Source organism: Phocoena phocoena, chromosome 2 (genome assembly GCF_963924675.1).
Source record: "Phocoena phocoena chromosome 2, mPhoPho1.1, whole genome shotgun sequence".
Classification (NCBI taxonomy): domain Eukaryota; kingdom Metazoa; phylum Chordata; class Mammalia; order Artiodactyla; family Phocoenidae; genus Phocoena; species Phocoena phocoena.
In genome coordinates this window covers 26,252,569-26,259,108 of record NC_089220.1, presented here as the reverse complement: position 1 = coordinate 26,259,108, position 6,540 = coordinate 26,252,569, and the positions used below count along the sequence as shown (strand labels likewise).

The following is a 6,540-nucleotide window of genomic DNA, read 5'->3' as shown; positions in this document are numbered from 1 at the left end:
TCATATCTAGACATAACAATTTCCAGAAAAGGAAGAGACATGATGTCTTCCTACGATTCTCTCTAGAGTAGAAACTTGTCTCAGAAGGCATCCCCAACAATTCTCCCTTCACGTCTCCTTGCTCGTAGTTGGGTGATACACCTGCTCCTGAAACAATCTGCATGGGGAATGGGATTCAACAACCCTTGAGATGGGGGTGTGGTCTGCATTTTCCAAGCACATGGATTAGTGGGGGGCTGTGGGCTAAATTATGTCTCCACGCAAATTCATAAGTTGAAGCCCTGAACCCAGGACCTCAGAATGTGACTGTATTTGGAGGTAGGACCTTTAGAAGTGATTAAGTTAAAATAAGGCTGTTAGCGTAGGGTCCTAATCCAATCTGACTGGTGTCCTTATAAGAAGAAGAAATTGGGACATGCAGAGAGCCATTAGGGGTATGAAGAAGCAGCAAGAGGGTTGCCGCCTGCAAGCCAAGGAGAGAAGCCTCAGAAGAAACCAATACTGCTGGCACCTTGATCTTGGACTTCCAGCCTCCAGAACTGTGAGAAAATAAATGTCTGTTGTTTAAGCCACTCAGTCTGTGGTATTTTGTTATGGCAGCCCTAGTAGACTAATATAAGGGGGAAGGCTCCATTAGAAAAAGGAAGGGGGTTATCTGGTAGGCAGCCAGTAGCATTCACTGCAGTAGTCGTGAGAGGAAAGGAAGGGGTAGGAATAGGTGAACACAGCTCAGAGATAGTGTGTACAAGCTTTGGAGTCAGGCAGAGCTGGATTTGGGGCCTGACTCTATATTTACTGGTTGTGTGAATTTAGGCAAGTTTATTAGCCTCTCAAAGCTTCAGTTTTGTCATCTATAAAATGAGGATCATATAACACTGTGATAGGCAGAATAATGGCCCCCTGGAATCTGTGAATATGTTATCTTACATAGCAAAAGGGACTCTGCAGGTATGATTGAAGTTAAGGACCTTGAGATGGGATGATTATCCTGGATTATCCATGTGGGTGCACATGGGTTCCTAAAAACAGAGAACCTTTCCCAGCTGTGGTCAGAGAATGATGTGATGGCAGAAGGAGGATAAGAGAGATTCGCCATTGCTGGCTTTGAAGATGGAGGAAGGGGCCACGAGCTGAGGAATGTGGGGGGCCTCTTGAAGCTAGAAAAAGGAAAGAAATGGACTTTCCCCTAGAGGCTTCAGAAAGGAACAAGCCATACTGGCACCTTGATTTTAGCCTAGTGAGATCCATGTGGAACGTCTGACCTACAGAACTGTAAGATAATAAATTTGTGTTGTTTTAAGTCACTAAATATGTGATAATTTGGTATCGAATCAACAGGAAACTAATACGTACACCAATGTCAAAAAGGTTCTGGAGAAGATGAGATGAAGTAATGAATTTAAAGTCTTTAACATGACGCCTGGCCCATAGTAAGCCTTCAATAAATGTTACCTCAAAGACCGCCCCCCCCAGTTCTATAGAGTCGAGGAGGGTACGTGAGAGAGTACGAGAGCTGTGGCAGAGGTGGAGTTTGGCAAACTTCTGCCATCTGCCACCTGCAAAAGAAAAGGCATCAGGTGTCTGGGGCCAGGGAGGAGGGCAAGTTTCAGGGAGTCATTCATTTTTTCAGGTAAATGCAGACACTTCCCGCCCTCCTTGGTGGACACTGCTTCTATTAGGAACATCTCTTCAGTGACTATTGGAAAAATTTCTGGAAAGATTCCAGAATGTCTTGGATCAGTTTAAAGAGAAGCTCTGAGCAAGGAAAAGAATTGTGGAGGGACACGAAGGCAAAAAGAAAGACAACGTTCCTGTTCTTATGATATTTATATTCTAGTGGGAGGTGACAGAATATAAATAAGTACACACCAAATAAACAAGGTAATGTTGGATTATGATATAGGCCATAAAGGAAATAAAGAAGATGATAAGATAGAAAATGGCTAGGGGAGTAGGATTTCTTCAGATGGTGTTAGAAAAGCCCTCTTTATGGAAGTGACATTTTAGCCAAGACTTCAAAGATGAGGAGATTCCTTGACCCTCACCTGCAAATTCCTATAGACAGGTATTCTTGGTTGCAGGACAGCATATGCCAAGGCCCTGGGGTGGGAGTGGGGAGGCAGGGAGGGACAGCTTAGTGGGTTTGTACTAGGAGCATGGGGCAGGGACCAGATCCCAGGCTGTGCAGACCATGATGAGGACTTTCAGCTCATTATAACCACAGGGAATCTAATGAATCAGCAGAGGTACTTTTTTTTGGTGGGAAGGACAAAGGAGGGAGAAGCTTACTGTGTGCAGATCCTTTTCAGCTGGTGATTTGCTCATTCAACTTACAGTTCCACCCTGATGGTCAATTGAGGGAAACCTGTTGACTAGACTGTCTTCCTCTTCTTGGTAATTATTAATGTTTTTGGAATGCTTAATTTGTGTCGGGCTCTATATGAAATGCTTTGCATTCATTATTTCATTTAACCTCCACCCAGGAGATGAGTACGTTCTGTTATTGTCTCATTTTACAGATGAGGAAGTTAAGCCGTCAGCGCTGGACACAGCTAGGCACATATGGAACTTCACCCTTGGTTTCTCTCCCGCCTCCATTTTACCTGCTCCAAGTCTGCTCACAACTCCTGTCATCCACTATCATCAGTGCCTGCTTCAATCAGCAAGTGTGATGGCCTTTCCTGAGAACTATTCCTCCCCAATTTTCCTTTCGGTCCTCTTTTTCTTAAATGTCACCCTTCTCTGGCTTCTGTACACTGGTTCTCTTCCAATGCTCTCTGTCCTTTGAGCTGGCCACCTTGTTCTCCACAGACTTCTTCTCTTGTACCCTTTTTCCTAGAATGGCCCTGCCCACAGATCCCACCATCACTAGCTTTCATTTACATTTTCTCTTAAGATTGAGACAAGCACTTCTAATTTCCTGTTCCAACATAGTAAACAAATATTTGTTTTTTCAACTGACAATAGTTTCTGAGCACCTAGCACGTGCAAAGAACTGTGCTAGGAATTGGTGAGAATACAATGGCTAGGACGGGGTCTCTGGGGCAATGGAGTGTAGGCTTCATTTTTGTTCACATAGCTATGTCTCCAGAGCTTAGTTAGTGTAGGGCCACACATGCCGTAAGTAGTCAGTAAATATTTGTTATATGAGTAGTTTAGCTGGGAAGGCAAACTTGCACATAAATGGCTCAGATTCAAGGCTGAATGAAGAAGAAGATGTAATAAAGATACCAGCAAGTGCTGAGAGAGCCCAACAGAGTAGACAAGCAAGGGGAAGTCTTCATGGAAGTGACATTGGCATTGAGCCTTTATTTTTTAAATTAATTTTTTTAACATCTTTATTGGAGTATAATTGCTTTACAACGGTGTGTTAGTTTCTGCTGTATAACACAGTGAATCAGCTATACATATACATATATCCCCATATCTCCTCCCGGCATTGAGCCTTTAAATCCCTTCAAGTCCCAGGGGTGTTCAAGAAAGAGCAAGTGGTCTGGTGTGCCGAGCATGATATAGGAAGTAGTGGAAGACGGATGACGTGAAATGGTGTTTCAGGAATCTCACTCTGGTGCCAGTGTAGAGAATGACTTTTGGGGGAGAGACTGGAAGTGGCAAGACCAGTAAGGAGGCTGCTGTTCCATCCAGAAGAGTGGTTGCCTACCCAGGTGTGGCCAGTGGCAGACAGAAAGCAAAGGAGGGAGGGTGGATGCAAGAATACTATCGAAATAGAATCCTCAAAGCTTGGCATTTAATTAGATGAAGAGGTATGAAGGAAAAAGCAGGGACTAATGGCTAATTCACCTGGGTAACTGCATAATGGTGCTGACATTTCCCAAACTGGGAATAGTGGAGGAGGGGCAAATATGATAGAGACTATGGAAGAAACTAAGATTTCTTTTGACATCTTAAATTAGAGATGCTGGTCAAGAAAATAAGTGGAAATATATAGCATAAATCTGAAAACAAAAGCTGGATTTCAAGAAATTTGGGAGCTTTCAGTGCTGATGGAGGCAACTGACACCATGGGAGTGGATATGATTTGTGGGAGAGAACTTCACTTAAGCAGAAAAGAGGGCTGATGGCTGTGGACACCTCTTGAACATTTCCATCTTTCTGTCCTGTGGGAGTCGCAAATTCAGCATGTCCAAAGTGAACCTTTTTCTCTCGTCTTCTCTCGCTGTGCAAATGGCACCAACCACTCTGTTAGTCACTCTGGCTCAAAACCTCAGTCTTTGCCTCCTCCCTTAATTCTTTACACAATGTTTCACCTACAGAAAATTCTGAAAATCCACAAAAGCAACAGGTAGCAGAGACAGTCCCTTATAATGGAACTATTTTGGATGATAGGCAGTGTATCATTCGGGTCATATTCCTGTGCAAGTATAGATTTAGTTTCCTTTATGTATGAATAGAGTCATAAGCTACATTTTTAGACTAACCTTTTAATTAAGGTACAACCATCATACAGAAATGTACACAAGAAATTGATGACTTTTCATGTCATTAAATATTCTTCCACAGTCAATTTCAAAAGGCTGCAAGGTATTCCATCCCATAGATGTTATTTGATAACTAACCCCTGTTGTAGGATGTCTGGCGTTTTTCTAGTCTTCTCACTCCTTCCTCCACGATGCTACAAAGATGAATTTACCTGTATTTAACATTTCTGTGCCCATTTCCAATTTTTTCTTTAGATAAAATTCGTAGAGGCAGAATTTCTGGGTCAAAAGGTATGTGCATATTTAAAAATCAACTTTTTATTTCAGAATAGTTTTAGGTTTCCAGAAAAATCCAAAAGTACTACAGATAGTCCCCACATACCCCGTATTCAGTTTCTTCCGTTATTAACATCTCACATTAGTAGAGCACATTTGTCACAATTAATGAACCAGTGTACAGACATTATTATCAACATTAACTGAAGTACATAATTTATCCAGATTTCTTTAGTTTTTACCTAATGTCCTTTCTCTATTCCAGTATCTCATCAGGATACCATATTACATTTAGTTGTCATGTCTCCATAGGCTCCTCTTGGCTGTGACAGTTTCTCAGACTTTCCTTGTCTTTGAAAATCTTGACAATTTTGAGGAATACTGGTCAGACATTTTGTAGAATGCCCCTCACTTGGGGGTTGTCCACTTTTTCCCTTTTGATTAGACTGGAGTTATGAGTTTTAGAAGGTAAGTACCATAGAGGTAAAATGCCATTCTCATCATATCATATCTAGTCCACATACTGTCAACATGATTTATCACTGTGATGTTAACCTTGATCACCCGGCTAAGGTAGTGCTAGTTTCTCCACTGGAAATGTTACTCCACTGTAGTTGTTTCTCCACTCTAAAAGTTACTCACTTCCCCCCACTTTCCATATTGTACTCTTTGGAAGGAAGTCACTGCACAGTCCACATTTAGAATCAGGAGTTATGCCTCAGGGTGGAGTATCTATAAAAATTGTTTGGAATTCTACGCCAGAGACTTAGCTCTTCTTTCCCATTTATAAATTTATTTGTATCAGTAATTGATTTATACCAGTTTGACTATGGATATTACTTTTACACTTCAAGTTATAATCCAATACTACTTTGTTTTGTTACTCAAGCATGTGTATCTTTAATAGTCTGAGCAACTCACTCGTGCTACCCCCCCGCAAAGGTTGTACAATTCGCGTGGTTAAGAATGAGGACCCATTTCCCTAATTTCACACACCCTGTATAAAGTAGGTCAGCGATCAAGGGCAAGGCCGACGCCCCTCCCTAGCGCCCAATTTCCTGACGCCTCCAAGGCAGATGAGGCCTGCATGGGTAGGCCCTTCACCAAGATGGGCACCTCAGCCCCACGGGAACCCCCGCTCCAGTGAGCCCCTAAACACCGCCCCTCCCTGCCCCCTTGCTTTTCTTCCGGGTTCTCGCGGCCCCGCCCCCAGGGGGCGGAAGTGGGAGCGGCCGCGAGCAGGAAGCGCTGGGCAGGGGCGGGCCCTCTCGCGCAGCCTGTCCCTGCCATTCCACCACCACCCCACCCCACCGCCTCAGACCGGAAATGAGGTCACAGAGGGAAGCCCCGGCGGGGAGACTCGGCCCCAAAAGCCGCGGCCGTCGGAGGTGACTGCGGCAGCGGGTGAGGGGGACGGGGAGTGAGGGGGTTGGGGCCCAGGGGGCCCGCGCCAGCGGGGATCGGCGCTCCGGGCCGCGGCGGAGCGGCCACGGGCGCCATGGGGCCCCGGAGGCTGGCGGGAGGGGAGAGGGTGGCGGGGCCTTGTTTTTCAGGGCCCATCTCCCCGATCCGGGGGTTGAGGGTCGGGCCATTTCCCGGGCGACAGTCACCTTCTCTCTTCTCTAGTGTCTGGCTCTTTTGAGCTGGCGACAGCGTGAGGGCTTTGTGTCCCGAGTCGTGGTCGTCCTAGTCCTCGGGGGCGGGCCCGGGCGTGGGGGAGTCCTTCGAAACACGCTTTTTCTCACGGATGTGGCCACGTTGCGACCCTTGAGCACTGAGGGAGTTTAGTCGCCAGGACTTGCGTTTTGGCAGTTTCTGCCCTGGA

At 45.2% G+C, this 6,540-nt stretch overlaps 1 protein-coding gene across 1 annotated transcript in view; it reads left to right on the top strand.

Annotated features, from left to right (window-relative positions):
- Nucleotides 1–6,057: 6,057 nt before the first annotated feature.
- The window catches only part of GPATCH2L (G-patch domain containing 2 like), a 59,300-nt gene continuing 58,817 nt past the window's right edge, over nt 6,058–6,540 (top strand). The window contains exon 1 of the mRNA XM_065871840.1: nt 6,058–6,119. The gene's annotated coding sequence lies outside the window, so the exon portion shown is untranslated. The remainder of the gene's footprint in view (nt 6,120–6,540) is intronic.